General features: G+C 38.5%; 1 protein-coding gene across 6 annotated transcripts in view; it reads left to right on the top strand.

Annotated features, from left to right (window-relative positions):
• The window catches only part of LRRC4C (leucine rich repeat containing 4C), a 1,603,893-nt gene that overhangs the window by 1,043,661 nt on the left and 535,191 nt on the right, over window positions 1-25,041 (top strand). For all 6 annotated transcript variants that reach the window (XR_010135463.1, XM_063711075.1, XM_055356587.2 and 3 more), the window contains one exon: window positions 23,438-23,574. The gene's annotated coding sequence lies outside the window, so the exon portion shown is untranslated. The remainder of the gene's footprint in view (window positions 1-23,437; window positions 23,575-25,041) is intronic.

The raw sequence follows: 25,041 nt of genomic DNA, 5'->3' as shown, positions 1-25,041 counted from the left end.
TGAGATAATTATATATTACTATTTACATATATTACTATATATATACACACACACATATATATACTACACACACACACACACACTGAATAAGGACAAGAATGAAGGAATGAGACATTAAGTGGCATTGGGTAAGAGAGTTCCAGACAGAGAGAATTGCAAAGATCCTTAGGCATAAATAAACTCGTACTATATAGGAAGTGAAAGATGGCTAATGATGCTGCAACAAAATGCATAAGATAAAGAATAGTAGGGGCTGAAATATTAGAAGCAACTTTTCTCTATCTGCTTCCCAATCCTTTAATTAAGTTTATTAAATTCCTATTTCTGTGGCTAAACTCTGACGTTAATTTCTGTCCTCTCCCTTAAGCCCTCCATATCAGTGGATCTTTTCTAACATATTAAATATTTCCTAATTAAAACAAAATACTATTTCTAAGACCAGTAATGCATTTTCTAAAATGGTTGCTAAAACTTCTTTAATAATTTAAAATAATAAAATGATTAATCGCAGTTTCAAATGTTATACTTTCTAACGACATCAATTTAGATATAGATATAAATAGCGACGTAGTTGTAGGTGTAAGTATAGATACATACTTTTTTAAAACGCTACAATCCATGCACATTTCTCACCCCAAATTTGTGCTCATAAAAATGGTTCTTCTTGGCCAGGCGCAGTGGCTCATGCCTGTAATCCCAGCACTTTGGGAGGCCAAGGCCGGCGGATCACGAGGTCAGGAGATTGAGACCATCCTGGCTAACACGGTGAAACCCCATCTCTACTAAAAATACAAAAAATTAGCAGGGCGTGGTGGCGGGCACCTATAGTCCCAGCCACTCGGGAGGCTGAGGCAGGAGAATGGCGTGAACCCGGGAGGGGGAGCTTGCAGTGAGCCAAGGATGCGTCACTGCACTCCAGCCTGGGCGACAGAGCGAGGCTCCGTCTCAAAAACAAAAACAAAAACAAACAAAGAAACAAAAAGTTCTTCTTCACTGGCCGAATTCAAATCCTAAATCCATAACTGAAGTTCAGGAGGTAAGTGGCCAAACTGACTAATGACATTTTGGTATGTACCCTTTTTTCCCTACATCTAGCAACTTTGCTGCTGGTGGTTTTATGGGCATACATCTTTATCATTTTGTTTTGTTTTGTTTTCAAAAAGGTGTATTGCTGTTATCCTTCAGGAAATGGGAAAAAAATGATCAAAGTTCTTGGAAAGTCCATATTTTAGGCACAAGTACCATCAATGTAGCCACGTTAAAAAATGGTATTCACATTGGTCTGATATAGACATGCTTCTCTTTAGGAACAGTCTCCCCACTGGAGCTTAACATTTACATAAGGACATTTTAAAAGAGAAGTCTACGTGTAGCCACAAGGATTTACTGTATTGGGTCACTTCACATATTCCCAATGGCCCAAGAGGGAGAGTAATTTTGGCATTTTTATCAAGGCTCAGATTTTCACTGTAGGTACAGGGACACTGCAGTGTATGAAGAAAGCCCTTGTCTAGTGAAGGTGATAGGATACCCTAGACTTCACCTTTAAGTGACTGTAATGTTCTCTACTCCTGAGATGTACAACACACCTTGTTTGATTTTGAAGTAACTACTATTTTTTTCTGGGAGAAAAGTTGCTCTTGGGATTTCAGGAGTGAGGTTCTTTGATGACAAAAATGAAGAGCTCTGGAAAAATATTGCTCTTGGCAAAAAATAAAGCTATAATCAAGGTAATTTAAATGTTCCAGTTGCAATGAGAATATTATGTGGTTGTTTGGTAAAGGTCATTATAGTATAGTATATTTTATGAGCAGTGATTTTATACCTACTGTTTCTATAATTAGTTCAATATTAAGTAAAAGTATAATGAGGAGAGATGTTAAATTCTGTATCAGTCAGATAGAAAGGTGGCTTTAGCCAGCAGAGTGTTACATTGGATATAAATATGTATAAAGCAGAAAATAAGTGACAGATGATATCTCTTCCTAAAAGGGCCAAGTGGCACAGCCAAATCAGAATTAGAAATGTGAGGCCTCAGTCTGAAGACATTAGAAGATATATTGGGAGTACCAGGCAAGCTGATTGAAACACAACGAAGGGTCTTATTTAGTAGAAAGCACACAAGTGCTGATTAAAGATCAGCCTTTTTCCTAAAAGCAGGAACAACGTAACAGATTACCAATAGGACTTGATAGCAGTGCAGGCAGCATGGTTAGGAGAGAAAGGAGAAATGCTGGAGAGGAGAAGAAAGCAATGGCACCAAGCTTTACATTTGAAACATCAGCTGTCTGTGGGTTCCCGAAGCCAGGTCTCATGGCCTGAAATCTAAAAGCAGGGAAAAGTGAGTCTCTCAGAATTCTTTGACTTTAAAGATAAGACTGCAAAAATATTTGCTTCCCTTCTTTTAACTGTTTTGGTATATTGTTGCTTTAATAAATAGAAACTTCTTTACTTGTGTTTCTTACAGGCTGCCTTATGAACTCCTAAAAACTCACTGAAGTCCAGGACATGATGAATTGATTTTGTGAATTCGATATGGGCATGGTGATTAGAAGAAGAGGAGAAGGGGCCCATTCATTTATTCATTTATTATTTTCAGCAAAATATTAAGTTGGTTTAAAGGAAATCTGCCAAGAAAGTGGTTTGACTCCATTTGAAAAGAGGGCTACCCAGAATAGAAAACCTATTTAAGATTTATATTTGCCTTTAAAAAACACAACAACCGTAGAGATTTGAACCTGGGCTATAGAGGTTAGAACATCAAACCAAGGATCAAAACAGAGGTGTTTGCCCTTGTAAGTTATCACTGATGCTCTGTCTACTCCTGTTAGCCTTCTTCCTTAAAGACAAAGAACCAAAAATCAATTCATCTAGCCCCATGGTTTCTACTGTCTTTCTCCACAGTACCTTGGCTTTGGGACGAATATAAATCAGAAGTAAATGGAGGGAGGAAAATCTCTCTAGTTTCTATTCCATTGGGTCATTATTTTTTAAATACAAGTAAGATCGAACTGTAATTTATAGCTGAGAGTTCTGCAAGGTTTACTTTTTTCTCTCCCCACCTACATTTTCCTCTCTCATTATAGATTAATGATGGTGAGCAACAGAGCTTTGCTCAGGTATCAGTATGAAAAATAGTCAGTAGAAAATACAAGGGTTTTGTCCAGCAAGAGTCAGGATGGGAGAGAAAATTCTGGCTTTAGAGACAAGGAAAAGAGAGTATTAAGATACGCCTTCTTCTCTTGCGAACTTTATTTGTAGCCACTATTTGTGTGTAGATCATTTAAAATTTAAAATTTGTGTTTGCATTTTTTATGTGTGTGTGTTTCTCTCTCTTTCTAAGAAGGAAAGCAAATGACCAGATACTGGTTGAGGACACATTGATTTGCAAGATACCCAATAATAGATACAGTTATCAAACATAACTCTTTCCATGTTTTAAAAATTAGTCTCTGAAACTACAGCAAATATTATGTGTGATTTACTTTACAAGAAAATGATAAGATGTACCTGCACTAAACTTTGGATGCCAATGTCATTTATAAACATATTTATAACTAGAAATTTCCTTTGGGATCAGATTAGTATCATCAGAAGCATGTGGAAATCTTTTAAATATCAATATATCTCAACCTCATCCCTCCAAATTCTGATTATTCAATTTATTCACAGTGGGGGCCTGACCTATGTTTTTTCAAAAAGTACTTGAGTTATTGTAAAGCACACTCGGAATTGAAAACCACTGATAACCCAAAGTTTTCACAGATGAAGGAGTGTTTTAGTTACCTCTGCAGAACACGTTACCTAAGGTAGGTGCTTAACACAACAGACATTTATTATCTCATAGTCCTGTGGATTCAGAGTCCGGGCACAGCTTAGCTAGTCCCTCTGCACAGAGATACCTACTACTACAAGCAAGGGGTTGGCCAGGCTGCCTTCTCTTCTGAAGTTTGGAGTCTTCTTCAAATCTCTCGTTGTTGTTGGCCTAATTCAATTTCTTGCAGTTATAGGACTGAGGTCCCATTTCTCACTGGCTATCAGCCAGGGGTCACTCTGGGCTCCTAGAGGGCACTGTAGCTCCCATGAGTTTCTCATAGTTCCTCTTAGACTCTCTTACCATATGGCAGGCAGCTTACTTCTTCCAGCCTAACAAGAGACTCACAACAGTCAGCTAAGATGGAGTCATCTGTAAGGTAACACAACAAAAATGTGACTATCCTGTTACTTTTGCCATATTCCCTTGACTAGAAAGAAGTTGCAGATTCTCTCCTACATTCAAGAGGAGTGGATTATGCAAGGATTTGTCGCATTGGGAGGCAACTCAAAGTTTCACCAACTCAGATTATAAAGCTAATTGAAGGAACATCGATTTTCTTATTCCTCTGGGTGGTCTTTCAAAAGAGAAAGCAAAAGTAAAAGGAAAATCATTCGTATATAACATTCAGAGTTAAATGTAGAGTATGTGTTTCTGCATCTTAATTGAGCTCCTCATAGAATGTGAAAACACCAATTTATAGTTTGCTTATTTCCCTCTTATCATATAGGTAAAGTTACTTGTGTAAAAATACTAAATAATTTACAATGAGTCTTTAGCCCTAACATATAGAAGTGGTTTGCAAAATATTAATTTCTGTTGAAGTCAGATTTTTTTGGTGAGTGCAACTACGTTTTGAATAATCTACATTTATGATTTGAATCATTCAAGTGGCAAAATACTTTGTTCTGAAGGAAAATTAAGTACTTGACAAAAACCATTGATGGCAATTTGAATTCAAGGTATTTCCCCATTCCTAGCATTTTATAGCTACTTAAATATTTTTGGAGTTATCTTTCACAAATATTTGGAGGGACCTCAGGAGGAAGTTGTTATTTTAACTGAGCACTGGCTAGGATAGCCTGTGCAACTCTAAGACTTGGTTGATTACCATCTGTTTCTAAATCTCTAAAGTATCCTACTTTTTCATTTGGGAAGATTTTCTAATGGCTCTTTTCTCCTGTTTAATTTAAGATTATTTTATCTCAACACACCAATAACAATTATGTGCATATGTTGAATGTATTTAGGAAAATATCAATTTTTATATTACAATATTAATGCATTTATATAAGATACTATTAGCAACAATTCTTCTCTTGCCCAAAGGAATATTTCCTCAGTTCCCCAAATTTAAATCGTTTTTGAGACATTGCAAACATATAGCCACATGTGTACCCACCAATCAGATATGCCAAATGTTACCATTTTGTCAAGTTCATTTTATTAACATATCCCTTTCTGGAAAGAAATGTAGTTTTGTAGACACAACTGACTCCTCCTTACTTCAAACATGACCTTCTCTCCTTACTAGAAGTTAACCAGGATAGAAGTAACTACTATCCAGAAGTACGTTTATACCCTCACCATGCATATTTTATACCTTCCCTCTATATAAATGTACCTATAAAAATATGTAATATTAATTTAAATGGTTTTCTATTTGAATAAATTGTAGAGATACATTTGTTAACTTGCTTTTTGTGTTCAACATTGTAAATGTGAAATTTTGCATAGTGATTTGTGAGGCTCTAGCTCATTTGCTTTGACTGTCGAAGAGTAGTATTCCATCATATAACTGTACCGTAGAACATTTATCTATTCTTCAATTGAAGGGCATCTAATTGTTTACCATTGCTCATCATAATAAACCAGGACCTGTACACATGAACACACACCTATATATAGAAAAAAGCCAAACTTTCTACATTCACACACATACACACACACACAAATATATATACACATATATAAATAACACTTATGTATTTATATATGCATAAATAACATTTTCTGTCATATATTGTGTTCTGTTCTATTAAATTCTATTTCTTAGAGGTAAAAATTGTGGGTAAAGACTTGCTAAATTGACTGGCTAATCTAATAAGGGGCAGTTATTAGCACTTTGAAAAATTATGCTGTAAGTTGTATACCCAATAGCAGAACGGTTATAGGAAATAGAGATCTTCATTTTCCTGATATTGTTAAATTGCTCCTCAAAGAGTTTAAAAATTTTACACACTCATGAGTAGTATAAATGACTTTCTATTTTCTATGTTCTGTTTTCTTTTCAGTTCTCTACATTCTGTAGTTTTCTCAAACTGTCCTTCTCTGGTTTTGGAAAGATGATTAGAGGAGATGATGAGAGGTGTTGTGATTCTCTGAAAGAGTCATGGTATGCCTTGGTAGGACTCATTGTGCCAAAAATGTGCATAAGCCTTATAACACAATAGAAATAGAATATGGAATCATCTAACTATGAGACAACAGGTGTTTCTTTAGATGAGCCTCTCACTCCTACCCCTAATAATATATATATATATATATATTTTTTTTTTTTTTAAGAAAGCAATGACCCCAGGGCTTTGGGTTCTTCTCAAGCTGGTTGCTTCTTTATTAAAGTTGCTGAAGCCACCAAATTCCATATTTTTCTAGGAATAAGGTAAAGGGGAAGCATCAGGAATCTGCATTCATTCACCTATACCTTTGATTTCCTGAATATATTTTGCAAGGCTTATTTACAGATCTGTTATTAAATGAGGTTGAAAGTATCCTACCAGAAGATAAATTGTCATCCTTGACAAACCATCATTCTCAGCAAACTATCGCAAGGACAAAAAACCAAACACCGCATGTTCTCACTCATAGGTGGGAATTGAACAATGAGATCACTTGGACACAAGAAGGGGAACATCACACACTGGGGCCTGTTTTGCGGTGGGGGGAGGGGGCAGGGATAGCATTAGGAGATATGCCTAATGTAAATGATGAGTTAATGGGTGCAGCACACCAACATGGCACATGTATACATATGTAACAAACCTGCGTGTTGTGCACATGTACCCTAGAACTTAAAGTATAATAAATATCTATATATATATTAAAAAAACAGAACCACATTATGTTATCTGACCTATTCTTTGGGATTATTTGTTCCTTGTTTCTTGAAGGTCTAGAGGAATTTGTCTGTAAAATCATTACGCCTACATTTTGTTTGGGTTTCTTATATTGCTGATAATCTCTGTGGTCTCTTTGTCATTGCTGCTGTTTTCTTTAATTTCTGCATCCATTACAAACTTTCCTAATTTGTTTTCACAATTTTTTTTTTTTTGAGACAGAGTCTTGCTCTTTCGCTCAGGCTGGAGTGAAGTGGTGTGATCTCGGCTCACTGCAACCTCCACCCATCGGGTTCAAGCGATTTTCCTGCCTCAGCCCCCCAAGTAGCTGGGGTTACAGATGCCCACCACCACGCCAATCTAATTTTTGTATTTTTAGTACAGATGAAGTTTTGCCATGTTGGCCAGGCTGGTCTCGAACTCCTGACCTCAGGCGATCCACCTGCCTCTCCCTCTCAAAGTGCTAGGATTACAGGCATGAGCCACCATGTCCAGCCCACATTCTCTTTTTTTTAACTTTTTAAAATCTTTTTGTAGTTAAATGCTATATAAGATATGCATTTAAAGCTTAAGTTGTCATGCATCCTTCCATGTTGAATTATACACTACTCATTGACATTCAGTTCCAAATATTTTATAATATCAAGTATAATTTCTCCTATGTATGCAGAAATAATTGAGTAAAGTGCTCTATATATGTAATTGGATCAAGTTTATTTATTGGCTTCAAGTGCTCTGTAAAGGTTTTATATGCGGGACTTCTGTACAACCTTTGATCAGACAAAATCATCAAGAAGATTGGAACTAGCTTTAATTTTGCTGAGAATCTCTATGATGTCTTTATAATTATTCTTCCTATTCCTCTTTATTTCTGCAACCATTTTGATGGTTGATCTTAAGTACTCAGTGAGGCATGTTAAAATCTTCCACTGTGATTATGGGATTGTCTAATGTTTCATTTTAGTTCTGTCATCTTTAGTTTCATTTATTTTGAGACCATAGTATTGTTATTAGGTACAAATTTAGAAATTCTCTCACTTCTACTTGTATAACTTCATGTTGAATGGAGATTCCCTCTGCTGTTAGAGCCTTTTGCCTGTTTCTATTTAGATATGCATCTTTCTGTTTGGCTCACCCCACTGGCTAAATTATTTTTATTTCTCACACCTGGAAGTTCTTCCCCCACCATTTTTTCAGACCTGTGTATTTGTGGTTACTGTCATCTTTCTTTGTTTCCTATCCAACATTTTGACATTTCTACCTGTCTTATAATAGAAAATATGTCTAGGTTAGTCCAATCTGCTATATGGTCAGAATCAGAAATTCAAACCACAATTAATTACCAAAAGGAAGAATTTACATTCTAACTCAATAAATTGGCTGGGTGTGGTGGCTCACACCTGTAATCCCAACACTTTGGGAGGCCAAGGCTGGCAGATCACAAGGTTAGGAGTTCGAAACCAGCTTGAACAACATGGCGAAACCCCATCTCTACTAAAAAAATACAAAAATTAGCCAGGCATGGTGGTGCACGCCTGTAATCCCAGCTACTCAGGAGGCTGAGGGAGGAGAAGCACTTGAACCTGGGAGGCGGAGGTTGCAGTAAGCTGAGATTGTGCCACTGCATTCCGGCCTGGGCAACAGAGTGAGACTCCATCTCAAAAATAAATATATAAATAAATAAATCTATCTTATCCAAGTGACTTATTCCAACCAAAATAACACAAAACAGAAGCCCTGTTGATTTTCTATTTCTAGGAGATATAATTTAACTTATTGAATTATTTCAGAATTAGCACATTATTATGATGATTTCTACCAACCACACCACTACTACTATTTCAAATATCCAATATTTATAGAGTGCATATCCTGTGATAGCTACTTTATAAAGTGCTTTATGCATGTCAACTAAATCTTCACACAAATACTATGAAGTAGGCGCCATTATGATTCCCTTTTGAATGATGAAGCAACTGAGTTGTAGTGGTTAAATAACTTGCACAGAGTTACTTAATTATTAAATGACAGAACTAGGATTTGAACCCAGATCTTCTGATTCTAGAGCCCTGATCCTCACCAGAATACCACTACTGCATTTAGACAAAATGAAGAGATGTCCCTTCCCTGGGCCCCTCCCTTTAAAAGGATCAGAACTGAATTTCCCTGGCCAGTTTCTTTTCGTGAACATGGACTTCATGGAGCTAAAGCTATGTTCCTCCCGATAGTCCCCTACCGTATTCTAGACCATGCCCCAGTGTTCATTCAGACCCAGAATTCCCTGCCCAAACTCTTTTTTTCAGGGTCTGCAAGGGTCTCTTTTCTCATTGTGTCTTCCTGAGAGCAGCTGTAACTACTGTAATGGGTACCTCTAGCCCAAGGTAGACTTTATATAGGGTTTGTGGTCAGATCTTGGACATGTAGGCTAGAGTGTCCACATGCATTCCTATGGGGTCTCTTATACAAAGCTGGACTTAACAAGGGTAAGAATGAATAAGATATGGGCTTCAGGAAGTGATCTGGCCACCTGGGATTGACACTTCATTTCAGTAAAAACACTTCTAGGAATCTGAGAATTCTAATTTTGAGCTTGACCTTGCAGGACATTATGCAGATGATAGAAGGATTTTATTTAATAATTATTTAGCATGATTTGTAACTTTTAAATATTCAGACATTTGAATGTGAGCCTCCATTCATTAGGTATCTACAAATGCTAAGAGTGAATTTGTGTAACACACATACTGTCCATTTGTGGACTTTCCCCTAATATGACAGCTTCCTCATTCCTTTTCTCCACAGAATTTAGATAAATGTCTCTGCAATATGGATTTCATTCTTTACTTCTCTCTGAGGATGTTCTGATTTGCTTATATTTGGGGTTTAGAGTTGGGGGTTTGTGTAACAAGAAGGTAGCAGAGTTGACACATAGACTATAAAGAATCAAGCTCACAGGATTATTTCATTGGCATCTTTCCCAATAGAGCATATAGCAGTTAGTAGCAGTTCAAAAAATGCTTGTGGGATAAGTGAAAAATAATAGCAACCATTAATGGAACATTTATGATATGTCAGAGGTAGTGCTTACTACTTTCTATAGGTTATCTTATCTAATATTGAACTGAAACACTTTTAGTTAAATACCATTATTACCACCTTCTAAAGAGGAGAAAACAAGCTCAGAGAGTAACTAGCTCAAGGTGAGAAAGTCAGTGATTGACAGTTTGGAGTTAAACTGAGTATGACTTGATAATGAATGCAGATGATTATAATGTTGTTTTATTCCCAAAGAAATAATAATTTAAAAAATAGATATGATTTTCCTTAAATTCAAGTTCATCCTAGAAACCTAGCTCAAACAGTTGTTGTATGTGTCATATCATATGCTTTGCACATCTTATTTTGATGCTTTCTTAGGCAGGTGAGACTTGAACAGCTAAATACAATAATACAAGTATGTTTAAACTCAAATTTTGTTTCAAATCATTAGAAAATAGATGATATTCTATTTACTAATGTTAGGATAAGAATGAAAAGAAAGCAGGATACACATTGGCATCATCTCCTTTTTGCAATCAATATATTAACACATTTTTATTGAGTTATATCAGTTATCATTATTTATCATGCTTTTGATTGAAGATGCCAGATAGGATATTGTCATGGTAATTCTAATAATTCAATTCTTTATTGTATGTTTATGTCAAAAGTCCCACTGAGATTTGGAATGCTGGTGACACAAATGCAATAAAAAGAAACCCCTTTATTCATTTATATTCAGTAAAACAATATTAGGTGATACATTCCCTCTTCCTTATGGTTAGCAATTTGAATCTCATGATCCTCTATTAAATTTATTATTTGTTGGGACATAATTTGCAAAGATTTCATCTTTAATATTAGTGTTTCTGTTTTAGCTTTCGTTATAAATTATGTGTTCACATTCACATGGTGAAAATATATTCTTGTGGAAATTATCATGGTAAATGGGCATAAAACTATCAAATTGAAAAGAAGCTGGAAAAATTTGCAGGAGATGATTGCATTTATTGATACTGGAGCTTGAGTCCTGTGGGGGTGTCAGTGCCTGCTGGACTCTAAGAATCAGGAAGAGATCATTGTGTGCTTACTTGCCTTCATACTTGCTCTGTGATATATTCAGCAGAAGCAGCAACAACATGTGGCAAATGTCTCAACGAGATATAGAATTTGGCCTCTCATTAGAATGGAACTAAAGCCATCCTCAGAAGGTTAGCAAGAATTTTGGACAGAAATATATTTATAACCATGCATTAGTAAGGCTGCATTTTTGTCACAGGATCCTTAGGGTTTTGCTTTTCCAGCCAGAAACTTCTGTGGCCAGTGGTGCCTTTGCCCGAGTTCTGCTTGGGCCTGCTGGGGTTATTCTGCCCACTTGGCCCATCAGGCTGCACTCTGCTTATGCTGCTGGCCTAGATCCCATGCCTGCTGAGGGCAATCCAGGTGCTGAGTGGCAAGGGTTGTGTAAGTGAGCAAGCATGAGGTCTGGCCACTGCACACTGCCAGGCACACCAGCTGCTGTGGTGGGGCAGGCAGCTCCAGGTGCTGGCACAGGTTCCAGCTCTGTGTAAGGCTGTGGCTGGATCAGAGGTACCAAAAGCAGCTTCCACTGCAGGCACCTGTGTGTGGACAAGGAGAATGCAGTGGCGCTCAGAAGCTTGGAAACACAAGGAACTGCAAAGCCCCAGAGAGGGTGTCACAGCCCTGGCTCAGGGAGCCCCTAGATCTTTTATCCTTCTTGTTGCCTGCAATGTGATGAGCAGGGGGGCATGTTTCAGCCCTGTTTTGTTACAGTTCTTTCAGTCCCACCATTCGGTACATCCTGAGTACTTGTCCCACATCCATAAAGAATGAGGTACATGGACAACTGGAGGGTGAGCAAGGTGGAGAGGAGTTTTCTCGAGTGACAGAACAGCTCTCAGAAGACCTGAAGTGCATAGCTTGTTTCTGCAGGCAAGACCCAAAGTGGATAGCTTGTTTCCACAGGCAGGTCATACTGAGAATGTCCAGCTCTAAATGGAGAGGAGAGCTGTAGTGGGTAACTCTGTGGGTAACTCTTTTCCACAGGCAAGTCCTCCCAACAAGTCAAAGATACCCTAAGTTGGTAGTTCCTTCCCATAGCTGGTAGTCTCAACATCTCTGTGAGTCTGGCTGAGTCTGGGGTTTTTATGGGCTCAGAAGGGAGGAAGTGCATGCTGATTGGTCCATGGGCAACCAAGAGCAGGCTGGTAAAAGCACCATGAGCTCTGACTCCAGGTCATGGACTCCACCTGGAATTGGTAGCCTGGACCCCAGGCTTCAGGACATCCCTGGCTTGAAGGTGGGGTTTCACCAGGGACTCCCTCCTTTCTGCCTGGGAATCTATCTGCCTTCTGCCATCAACATGCCATCCACAGCCACAGGCTGTTCCTGCCACCACCCAGCCTCCTTCCTGCCCTCATCAGGGCCCAAAGTCCAGAGAGGACCAAGGTGGCAGGGGACTGGCATGTCAGCACTGCTCCAAGTGCATGCACATCTGACTGGGTCACAACAGAGCCCGGGCTCAGCCACAACTTTGCTCTGCACTGGAGTGGGTGCCAGGAACAGGGAGAGGCCAGACACAGGAGCAGGATCTTCCAAGCCTATGGATATATGGGCTTCCTGGGCCCCCAAGAGTGCAGCAATGCCTGGGTCCAGAGCCATTTCTGGGTGGCTGCAGCTGTGCCAGGGAACATGGGGCTCCCAACCTGCCAACTCATTAGGGTGCAGGGCTCTCATCTCTGCCCAGCTCCTGCTGGCTATCCAGAGCATGCAGCCCCAGCAGTTCCTCCCCTGCTGCAGCCGGCATCCCCACAGTGGTCATTGCAGATGGGCTGTCACTGCTATCACTTTGACCCACATTCTTGTAAGGGAAAGTTACTTAACACTAGATATTGACCATATGCATTTCCAATGTTCCTATACCTAGGGCTTCTGACATTAGAACCTTAAAACTTGTTTAAGAATTGCTTAAGCAGATTTTGAATCCCAGCAGAACATCTGATACCAACCAGTTTAAGGACCCCCAGAGAAGAACCAAATCATCCTGAGAATACAATTTCTTCATCTTCCTGTCCCATGACTTCACCCTGCACTCTTCCACCAGTCAACGATTGCCACACCCACACTTAGACTCATTCCAAAACCCTTAAAAACTCTAGCCCAAAACTCCTTGAGAAGGCAGATTTGAGGTTTCCTCACATCTCTTCTTTGGTAGCTTTACAATTAAACCCCTTTCTCTACTGAAACCCAATGTCTCAGCATACTGACTTGACATGAACATTGGGCAACAGAACTGTTATGGTTACAGAACCATGAAATAAACCTACTGCCAAAAGAGAGAAGATGATATTTCTAACTATTAGTGAGCCTTAGTATTTTAGCATCATGATTCAACCTTAAATAAGGCTCTTTTAGCTTTCATGTCAAGCCTAGATGGTAGGCAAGAGCCAAGGGCAGGTGTTCTGAATTCTACATAAAGGTTTGAAGCCACATTTGCCTACTATGGGACACCAAATTCCTCACCCTTCCTATAATATAAAGGACACATATAAGGGAGAGTTAATATGTGTCCTGATCTAATGTTTACTATAAGATAACATTCTTTATTTTAATGATGTAGTTTTGCTTCTTAGAAAATATTGACTCTTTGATTCAGGTATGTGGAAAGACCACGGAGATTGGGTGCAACTAAGAAACGGTCAACTTGTACCTACTTCCATGTAAAAAGTCTGGCTTTGTTGTTTAGTATATCTTACCCTTGTTCTTTGCCCTTAATCCAATTATATTGATATTATAGATATAACTGGACACGAAGCTAAGTGGAAGGCTCCCTATTTCCCCTTGTGAGCCCCAAAGATTTGAGACAGGTCTCAGTTAATTTAGAAAGTTTATTTTGCCAAGGTTGAGGACCCTCACCTGTGACACAGCCTCAGGGAGTACTGACAACATGTGCCCAAGGTGGTCGGGGCACAGTCTGGGTTTATACATTTTAGGAAGACAGGAGACAACAATATATGTAAGAAGTACATTGGATTGGTCTGGAAAGGCAGGACAACTTGAAGCAAAGGCGGGAAGACTCCAATCAGGGAGAGGCCTTCCAGGTCACAGATAGGTGAGAGACAAAGGCTGCATTCTTTGGGTTTCTGATTAGTCTTTCCAAAGGAGACAACTAGATATGCATTTATCTTAGTGAGCAGAGAGATAACTGAATAGAATGGGAGACAGGTTTGCCCTAAGCAGTTTCCACCTTGAGTTTTTCTTTCGGTTTAGTCATTTTGGGGGCCCAAGATATTTTCCTTTCACGCCCTACAGAGAACATGGCTCTGTTTGAAGCATCTTACAGTGTAGCACATATTCACATTTAAATATTTGGAGCTACTTATACGAGAAAATTCCAGCTTAGACCAATCATTAGACTCAACATTTTTAAAGTAATAAGACCTATAGTACATCTAGAAGAAACATGAAGACTCACATAAGGTCTGGGTTTTAACACTTGTGAGACAAGTGAATAGCTGTGTAGCCTTGGCCATACCTTGAAACTTCACTAAGTATCAATTTCTTTCTGTTAAACAATGATTCATTCGAGGCAGATCTTTTAAAATTGTCTTTAGGATTATATGAAATAAAACACTAAAAATGGTTTTTTACACTTTTTTTGGTAGCTTGGAGGTAGCCAAATAGAGCCTGTTAAATGAAATTGAAAGCAGAAGTACTTAAAATGAACAAAAGCAGGAGATTGTGCCAAAATAAAAATTTAACATTTCTTAAAATGTTTATTTTTCATCATGAAATTTTAAATACAAGCTGCATTTCTACAATGCTCAATTTACCAACCACTTTAGGAGATTCTGTTTAACTGGAAGAAGTTTGACAAATTTGGTGGCCTTGTGGTATATGGATATTTTAACAAAATGATCAACAGATCATCCAGGTACCTTTGACTCTAGAGGGATATAACACTTTTAGGTGGAAACCTGCAATATACTTGGACATCTGCATAATGACTAAAATTAGCATAGGTTTACATAGTACACAACTTCATTAGAATTTTGATGCCTTGGAAAGGAACAGAAGGTTTGTAAATTTCCTAAGGGAAAGTCTCTCGAGAGTGTGAAGGCCTTAAACAAAATCAGCCCAATGTGAGAGGCATGTTGTGAATGGCTGAAAGGACATAAATAGAGTTCATCAAGTAACAAATGTATTGCCTTTTTCAAAAAAAAAAAAAAAAGTGACCCACTTCTGTAATACAAGCACTCTTACCATACTAGGGACACAAATATCAGGTGGCCTCTCTGTTCTGCTTGTTGAGAAGTGATGCAGAATAAGCCTGCTCACTCAGTATATATGGCCATATATTTTTCATATAAACACTTGTGTGAAAAAGAGGAGGAAATTAGGGAAAAAAGGAGAAAACAAGAATGGGAGAATAGGGAAGGTAGAGTAGAAAAGAAGGATTAGAGATGGGTGGACAAAAAAAAAAAGAAAAACAGTATGGAATCTGCTTTATTTTTATAGTTAGCAGTCATAAGGATGTAGGTCTAAAAGATTCTGGACTATAAACTGCTAAGAGGTGGTTTACTCCATGATATGGTTTGGCTCTGTGTCCCCACCGAAATCTCTTATTGAATTGTAATTCCCAGTGTTGGGGGAGGGACCTGGTAGAAGGTGATTTGATCATGGGTGTGGATTTTCCCCTTTCTGTTGTCATGACAGTGAGTGAGTTCTCATGAAATCTGATGGTTTAAAAGTGTATGGCTATTTCCTCTTCGCTCTATCTCTTCCTCCTTCTGCCATGTAAGACTTGCCTAGCTTCCCCTCCACCTTCCACAATGATTGTAAGTTTCCTGAGGTCTCCCAAGCCATGCAGAACTGTGAGTCAATTAAACATCCTTTGTCTTTTCCAGTTTCAGACAAGTCTTTATAGCAGTGTGAGAACAGACTAATACACTCTGCCAGAGATTTTGAGATCTGCCAAATTTTCAACCACGCTCTTCACGTGGGAATAATAAGAAATGACTCTTTTCCTCCTGTTGTGCCAGTGGTGGGATCTTCTACCTGAATTTGTGAGCAAAGTGCAAAGCTGTCCAGGACAGTGGGTTTCTGTAGAGGTCTTCAAACTTCAGAGGCAACAGTACAATATAGCAAAGTGGTTTTCAAAACTTTTACCACCAAGATCTCTTCTAGTATTTTCTTTCTGTTATGTGAACCCAATATTATTCTTCCTACTGAACAGAGCCCATAGACTTAATAATAGCATGTTTTCCATATTTTTATTTATTAACCAGATAAATTATTCCCTTGTTCTTCCAGGTTGATATTAAACACATGGTTACCTCCTTGAGTTTACTTCAATCAGCCACAATGGCACTTGATCATTCAAATAGCCTTTGTGTTATTATGAATGATGACAGTCACTGCCTTTTTGAAATATTGAAATTAACACATGGTATTACTTAAGTATGAGATTAATACACATGCAGAATTATATTAAAGTAAATGTGAAAATGAAATCAGATAAATCTTCAGATCAGCTAAATGAATAAATAACTAGGTAAATGAAGTTGAAAAGGGACCCTATATTAGTGTGTTCTCACAATGTTATGAAGAAATACCTGAGACTGGTTAATTTATAAAGAAAAGAGGTTTAATTGACTCACATTTCTGCATGGCTGGGGAGGCCTCAGGAAACTTACAATCATAGTGAAATGAACCTCTTCACAGGGCAGCAGGAGAGAGAATGAGTGACAACAGTGGAAATGCCAGACACTTAAAAAACCATCAGATCTTGTGAGAACTCACTCACTATCAAGAGAATGGCATGGGGGAGCTGTGATTCAATCATGGTGTGAATCACCACCATGATTCAATTATCTCCACCTGGTCCTGTCTTTGACACGTGGGTATTATGGGGATTATAATTCAAGGTGAGATTTGGGTGGGAACACAGAGCCAAACAACATCACTCCCTCCTGACCCCTCCAAAAATCTCATGGCCTCAACTTAAGAAACAATAATGCCCTTCCAACAGTCCCCCAAAGTCTTAATTCGGTATTAACCCAAAAGTCAAAGTTTAAAGTCTCATCTGAGACAAAGCAAGTCCCTTCTGCCTATGATCCTGTAAAATCAAAAGCAAGTTAATTACTTCCTAGATACAATGGGAGTCCAGGCATTGAGTAAATACACTCATTCAAAATGGGAGAAATTGGCCAAAACAAAGGGGCTGCAGGTCCCATGCAAGTCCGAAATCCAACAGGGCAGGAATTAAACCTTAAACTTCCAAAATGAGCTCCTTTGACTCAATTTCTCACATTCAGGGCACACTAATGCAAGAAGTGAGCTCTCATGGCCTTGGGCAGCTCTGCACCTGTGGCTTTGCGGGGAATAGCAGCCCTCCTGGCCTCTTTCATGGGCTAGGATTGAGTGTCTGTGGCTTTTCCCAGGACACAGTGCAAAATGTCGGTGGATCTACCATTCTGGGGTCTGGAGGATGGTGGCCCTCTTCTCACAGCTCCACTAGGCAGTACACCAGCGGGGACTCTGTGTGGCAGTTCCAGTCCCACATTTCCCGTCCGCACTGCCCTAGCAGTGGTTCTCTATGAGGGCTATGCCCCTCAGCAAACTTTTCTCTGGACATGCAGGCATTTCCATACATCCTCTGAAATCTAGGTGGAGATTCCCCAACCTCAATTCTTCTGTGCACCCTCAGGATCAACACCACATGAAAGCTGACAAGTCTTGGGGCCTGCACCCTTTGAAGCAATGGCCTGAGCTGTACCTTGGCCCAATTTAAAAATGTTCAGCTGGAATGCAGGACACCAAGTCCCAGGGCTGCAAAAAGCAGCAAGGTCCTGGGCCCCGGCCCATGCAACCAGTTTTTTCTTCTAGGCTTCTTGGCCTGTGATGGGTGGGGCTGCCATGAAGACCTCTGACATGCCCTGGAGATATTTTCCCCATTTTCTTGGTGATTAGTATTTCGCTCCTTATTACTTCTGCAAATTTCTGTGGTGAGCTAGAATTTCTCCTCAGAAAATGAGGTTTTCTTTTCTATCGCATCATCAGGCTGCAAATTTTCCAAACTTTTATGTTCTGCTTTCTTTTTAAACATAAGTTTCAATTCCAAACCATATCTTTGTGAATGCATAAAACTGAATAGCTTCTAAGAGAACCCAAGTTACCTCTTGAATGTTTTGTTGCTTACAAAATTCTTCTGCCAGATACCCTAAATCATCTCTCTCAAGTTCAAAGTTCCACAGATCTCCAGGGCTGGGACAAAATGCCATCAGTCTATTTGCTAAAGCATAGCAAGAGTGACCTTTACCACAGTTCCCAACAAGTTCCTCATCTCCATTTGAGACCACCTCAACCTGGTCTTCATTGTCCATATCACTATCAGAATTTTGGTCAAAGTCATTCAACAAGTGTCTAGGAAGTTCCAAACTTTCCCACACTTTTCTGTCTTATTCTAAGCCCTCCAAACTGTTCCAACCTCTGCCTGTTACCCAATTCCAAAGTCACTTCCATATTTTCAGGTATCTTTATATCAGCACCCAACTCCTGGAACCAACTAACTATATTAGTACATTCTCAGCCTGCTATGAAGAACTGCCTGAGGCTGAGTAATTTATTTATAACAGAAGTTTAATTGACTCACAGTTCCTCATAGATGGGAAAGCCTCATGACACTTACAATCACGGCAGAAGGCAACCCTTCACAGGGTGGCTGGAGAGATAATGAGATGCTTATAAAACCATCAAATCTCATGAGAATTTACTCACTAGCATGAGAACAGCAGGGGGAAACTGTCCCCATGATTCAATTACCTCCACCTGGTCCCACTCTTGACATGTGGGGATTATGGGGATTATAATCAAGGTGATTTGGGCAGAGACACAGAGTCAAACCATATCAGAGCCCTTGGGGCCTCCTGAAAATCTTAAAAGAAGTTTAAGAATTTTTTCTCTCTTTTCTCACTGATTCTGATATGTGGTCCATTCTCCTTCCTCACTGTCTCAGATAAGTAGAAAGATGCAGTAGAAGGTAGAAGCAATTGTTGGAGCATCCAGCCCTGCTCCTAGCTGGACGTGAGATTTTGGGGAGCTACTCTGTCTCCCATGAACTCTTGTTTTCCATCTATTAAATGAAGACATTGGGTTGTGTGATCCTGGTATCTCTTCCTATTCTTTAGTGCTGTTACATTTTTTAAACACTACTTTCTCTGAGCCTCATTTTTCTTATCTATAGAAATGGGAAGAATGTCTACCTCATAAGGTGACTTGAAGAATTAGAAGATAGTAATCAAGTATCTCTTCCTATACAAGTCTATTTCCTTCCTGAATTTAGTTAGCAAGAGTTCACAGAGCAAGTTGAGATAAAGAGTATAACACTGTTTGAATCTATTCGAGTTCAGTATTTTATATAGCAAGTGAATTTTGGGTAGTAAGTATTCATTAAATGTTTTTAGTTCCTAGATATCTATGAAAGCAGCTTACATGCAAGGCAACCCTCACTAAAGATTTACTCTTGTTTCCTTGACCCTGAGGCTTAAGACAACCTTGTTCAGCTTGCAGCCCTGGCATCTAGCATAGTACCTAACAGTCAGGAGGTGCACGGTGGATGTTTGTGACTTTCAGGAAAGTAATGAGACCCTGCTAAGCCTTTTCTGTAAAATATTCAATAATATCTATCCCCAATTGAGTTTTTGTAAAGAATGGTCAAAAGATCAAATTCAAAAAAGTTAAAATCACAACTCTCATACAGATATAAAATGAACAGACATTAAAGACTTTTCATAGCTCATTTATCAATGACAGAAACACAGTATTATAGCCACTTCAAAGGAAAATCCAAAATAAAGACATGCATAAATAAGAAATATTGAAATGGATACATAAATGCAAGCAAAACTAGCTTCTTCCACAGTGTAGAAGGAAGTCAAATGAACCACACTATTGAACAGAAAAAAATTGCCTACAGAGGAAAATGATTTTGCATTTCTAGCAGTTATTTACAATTTGCAGAGTTGTAAATTCTGTAGACTTCTTCCATGGAATCACCTTCTGATAAGCAGAAGGGTGTGCTAAACATATAGTTTTCCATTGGTGCACCAATTTTTCCCTAGTGAATAAATTAGACAATGCATGGAAATCGCTTAACTGGTACCTAGCTTATAGAGGATCTCCAATAGATGGATACTTTATTAAATTTTAACAGTGGCATATGACAGTGGTAGATTAAGTGTCTTCTAGTATTTCATAAATTGAACAAGAATTGGACAATCACTTATTCTACTTTCCAACTTTGGTATTCATTCTCCCATGTAATTCAGGACTTTTTTCTGTCTCTTTCTCTGTCTCTCTCCTCTCCCCCACCCCCATCTCTTTTTAATTAGTTCTACTATGTTTTCTTACTATGTACCAGGAAGGATCAGCAAATTGATGAACATGTTAAGACTCTTCCCTCTAGACTTACACATTATCCTAAATATTCCTCTAATGAAACAGAATGACACTGATCAAAACTAAGTCTGAGAAAAAATTTACAAAGACTTTATTCATAAACTTGTGGCAAGGGGATACCTCTGCTATATCTTTCATTTAAGCAAAGTTTCCAAAGTGTTAGGAAGAGGAGTAAATTTGAGGGTGTAAAATGCAAAAATAGACTTACCTGATTGACAAATGTTCTATTAAGATGGGATTTTGGAAACTAGAGAGGCTTTCTAAATGGTACATTTTACAAGTATTTGTTGGCTACAAGGGGGCACTTGTGCAGTTTAGGGATGTTTCAAATGAGAGAAGTTTAATGTGAGAGGCAGAGGGTTTTCTGTGGCTGGCTATTTTTGGGAACAAGAGGGCATTAATGGGTGGTTTGTCATGTCATAATGATTCTTATGGGCTGGTCAAAGAGAACTACCATGGCTGAGAGTTTCTTAATAAAAACTAGTTAATATAAGAGAGTGTTAAATTAAATAAGTAATATAGTTCAGATGCACAGGAAGTTATTTTTGTTAAATTTAGTTAAAAGAGTACTGTGAATTCTAAATAGATGTGCAATTTCAGGCCAAAACAAATGTAATGGAGAAAAAAATTATGTGATGTCAAATAACAAAATTTCAACAATTTGGGTTTGACAATCTAATTGACTTTTATTGATTATTCATGAATTGGGCAGCATCTCATCTATAAAAATAGGAATGCATTTCATTGGGTATAGCAGAACATTCAGTTTTTGAAAGGTAGCTTGAGCAGAAACAAGGAAACAGCATATACATAAAAGAAGATTTGTTACTGTCAGGTTACTTTCCTTGTTAGGAAAGTAAAGACAGTTATCATGCTGGGTCAGGATGACTGGCCCTTTTTCAGATGGTTTATGTGAATCTCTTGTTATTTTGGAAAAAAAAAAGGACTGTTTGGAAATTTTCCTGTTTTTTAAAGTATCACTTCATCTTCATGACACTTAACATGAGTGGCTCCATTTTGCTTTGGTCTACTGGGGCCTATTGCAGGAGTTTAGTCCAAAACAACAGCCTTCTACAAATTTTATTTAATACTCGTTAAGGTGTTTCATCATAATTAGGATATACTGTGACAGGAAATTCATTATCTATTTTTTTTTTTTGGAATTCTTCATTAGCCTAGTGCCAAAATAACTCTTTTCATTTGTCTTAGGCCAGATTTAACACAAAACATATTTTGATATTAATTATTTAAACAAAACAAAGCAATAATCAATGGTCTTCCCCATCATCTGACTAAAACAAGAGAATATGGTATTCAGTTTAAATGGACTTATTATCTAACTTCCCCTATTTATAAGTCTTTGCTTTACAATTTGTTGTGGGAAGTCAGGGACCCTGAATGGAGGGACTGGCTGGAGCCGTGGCAGAGGAACATAAATTGTGAAGATTTCATTTTAATATGGACATATATCAGTTCCCAAATAATACTTTTATAATTTCTTACTCCTGTCTTTACTTCAATCTCTGAACATAAATTGTGAAGATTTCATTTTAATATTGACATTTATCAGTTCCCAAAATTAATACTTTTATAATTTCTTATGCCTGTCTTTACTTTACTCTCTTAATCCTGTTATCTTCATAAGCTGAGAATGGATGTCACCTCAGGACTACTACTGTGTTAACTGTACAAATTGATTGTAAAACCTGTGTGTTTCAGCAATATGAAATCAGTGTACCTTGAAAAAGAACAGAATGACAGTGATTTTCAGGGAACAAGGGGAGACAACCATATGGTCTGACTGCCTGCGGGGTCGGGCAGAATAGAGCCATATTTTTCTTCTTGCAGAGAGCCTATACATGGATGTGCAAGTAGGGAAGATATTGCTAAATTCTTTTCCTAGCAAGGAATATTAATAATTAAGACCCTGGGAAAGGAATGCATTCTTGGGGGGAGGTCTATAAACGGCCACTCTGGGAGTGTCTGCCTTATGTGGTTGAGATAAGGACTACTGAAATACACCCTGGTCTCCTGCAGTACCCTCAGGCTTACTAGGATTGGGAAATTCCAGCCTGGTAAATTTTTGGTCAGACCAGTTCTCTGCTCTTGAACCCTGTCTTCTGTTGTTTAAGATGTTTATCAAGACAATACATGCACAACTGAACACAGACCTTTATCAGTAGTTTTGTTTTGCCTTTTGTCCTGTTTCCTCAGAAACATGTGATCTTTGTTCTCCTTTTTGCCCTTTGAAGCATGCGATCTTTGTGACCTACTCCCCTTTTGTACACCCCTCCCCTTTTGAAACCCTTAATTAAAACCTGCTGGTTTTGTGACTCAGGTGGGCATCACGGTGCTACCAATATGTGAGGTCACCCCTGGAGGCCCAGGTGTGAAATTCCTCTCTTTGTACTCTTTCTCTTTATTTCTCAGCTGGCTGACACTTATGGGAAATAGAAAGAACCTACGTTGAAATATTGGGGGTGGGTTCTCCCGATTACAATTTGAAAAATGAGGCTAACAAAAGCATCTGCTAGACAGTGTGGATAACAAGATCTTAAGAAATATTACTGTGCTGACTGAATAAAATAATACATGTAAAAGCAATTCACATAGCCCAAGCCCATGGTAACATCTCCGATGTTAAATTCCTTTCCACCTTCTTACCACATGAAGTAACAAGCAAATGTTAATTAAAACTATTATATTGAGTCTCTAATCAATAAACTTTTATTTAGCCTTTACCAGTCACCTGGAGATCTACTACTAGCTGTAACTGTATTTACAAAATGACCATAACATTTGATATAGTTTTTAAAAGAGAAAATATTTTTCCCATTACTTTCTATCATACAAAAAATAAAAATGGTCAATGTGTGTGTGTGTTTTTTAATTTTTTTTTTTTTAGTGTGAGCTCTAGGTGTTAAAATCTACCAGCATTTATTGACCATTAAATAATCCTAATTATATCCTTTTCTTCTATTTTATGTAGGAGTTACTGGAAAAGCAAGAATAACTTATGCGGATTAACAATATGGAAACATCCTGAAACTACTTTGGAATCACCATAAATTAAGTGGGTTCAAGTTTTGCAAACAGAGAAACGGGTCCATGAACAATTTGCTACAGGTAAGTGAGAGGTATAATTTTTTCCACTAGAATCCTTCAAAGATTCATTGACTATGGGGTTGTTAATTACATTTCAGATCATTATAATTCTCTTTTGGTACAGCTGACAGCTTCTTTTCCCTCCCGAATGTACACATGTGGATGCTGGCATATGGCTAAATGTCTGGCCATTTCATCTTGTTCATTTGGGCTTCAGTCAGTTACAAAAGGAGAAAGCAGGGGGAAAAAGTTGCCACCTCATAAAACTTTTACCAGTAGTGATTTATGCAGAAGGGCAGGAGTCAAACTGTTTCTCAAACAGATATTTCTGAGCACTACCCCAGGAGTTGAAAGAGTAGCAGATTGTCCTTCTTGGGATTCAGAATGAAACAGGCAGACAAATGGTGATGCCCCGGCTCCTTTTCTTTGAAACTGGGGCAGTGGTTCAATCATTAATATGGAACAAAGTGTTTGGGAATGGTAGCTGGCTTTTGAGTCTCTCTTTGAAAACCTGGGGAGATCGGAAAGCTTTATGTGGTGACAGCATGAAAATATTTTCTGTTGGGCTATTGGAAAAGTTGTACTTGTCTGAATGAACCAGTGGGGAAGAATGAAAGTCTAAGTGACTCAAAACAAGTGGCAGTTTGTAAGCTGGAGGATTGGGTTGTGGCATCCTCTGTAGTTAATAATTGTTATACCATCAAGAGTCAAGGGGACTCACACCTAGAAATAGAAGCCATCAGCTCTGCAAAATTGAAACAATCTCTTGTTTCATTTGTGGGGTTTCACTGTGTTAAGGAAAAAAAAAGATCAAATTATAGTGACATTAAGCACCATTGTAGAGGAGAAGTTTGTACTTTCCCTTTTACTGGCAAATACTTGAATTATTTTTGCTGCTTTAAGGCATAAGTAGAAATGTTGTAAGTGGACTGGAAATGAAGGTAGAAGGTATTGCTCATGCATTTTCCTATTAATATTTAGCTCTCTCTCAGTTGCATTTATAACAGCTATCTGTCCTGCATTCATAACTCATGATCCTCCCAAAACATAACCCTTTCTTTACACATTATGTAGATTAAGCTGAATGGAAGATATGTTAATCTATATTCAGGGATATCACTTTGTTTGGAGAGTCACATAAGAACCTAGCTATGGAGGTGTTTGCAAGTGTGAAGTGCTCTCTAAAGATGAGGAACCAATGGTGAGGTAAACACAGCCACTCAAGAGAAATATCAACCAAAAAGAGAGAGAAGACTTGGCCAGGCGCAGTGGCTCACACCTGTAATCCCAGCATTTTGGGAGGCCGAGGTGGGCGGATCATGAGGTCAGGAGATCGAGAACATCCTGGCTAACACGGTGAAACCTCATCTCTACTAAAAATACGAAAAATTAGCCAGGCGCGGTGGTGGGGGCCTGTAGTCCCAGCTACTCGGGAGGCTGAGGCAGGAGAATGGCGTGAACCCTGAAGGCAGGGCTTGCAGTGAGCCG

This window comes from Gorilla gorilla, chromosome 9, assembly GCF_029281585.2.
Source record: "Gorilla gorilla gorilla isolate KB3781 chromosome 9, NHGRI_mGorGor1-v2.1_pri, whole genome shotgun sequence".
NCBI lineage: Eukaryota > Metazoa > Chordata > Mammalia > Primates > Hominidae > Gorilla > Gorilla gorilla.
The sequence above is the reverse complement of the archived record's forward strand: the minus strand, read 5'-3'. Positions and strand labels throughout refer to the sequence as shown.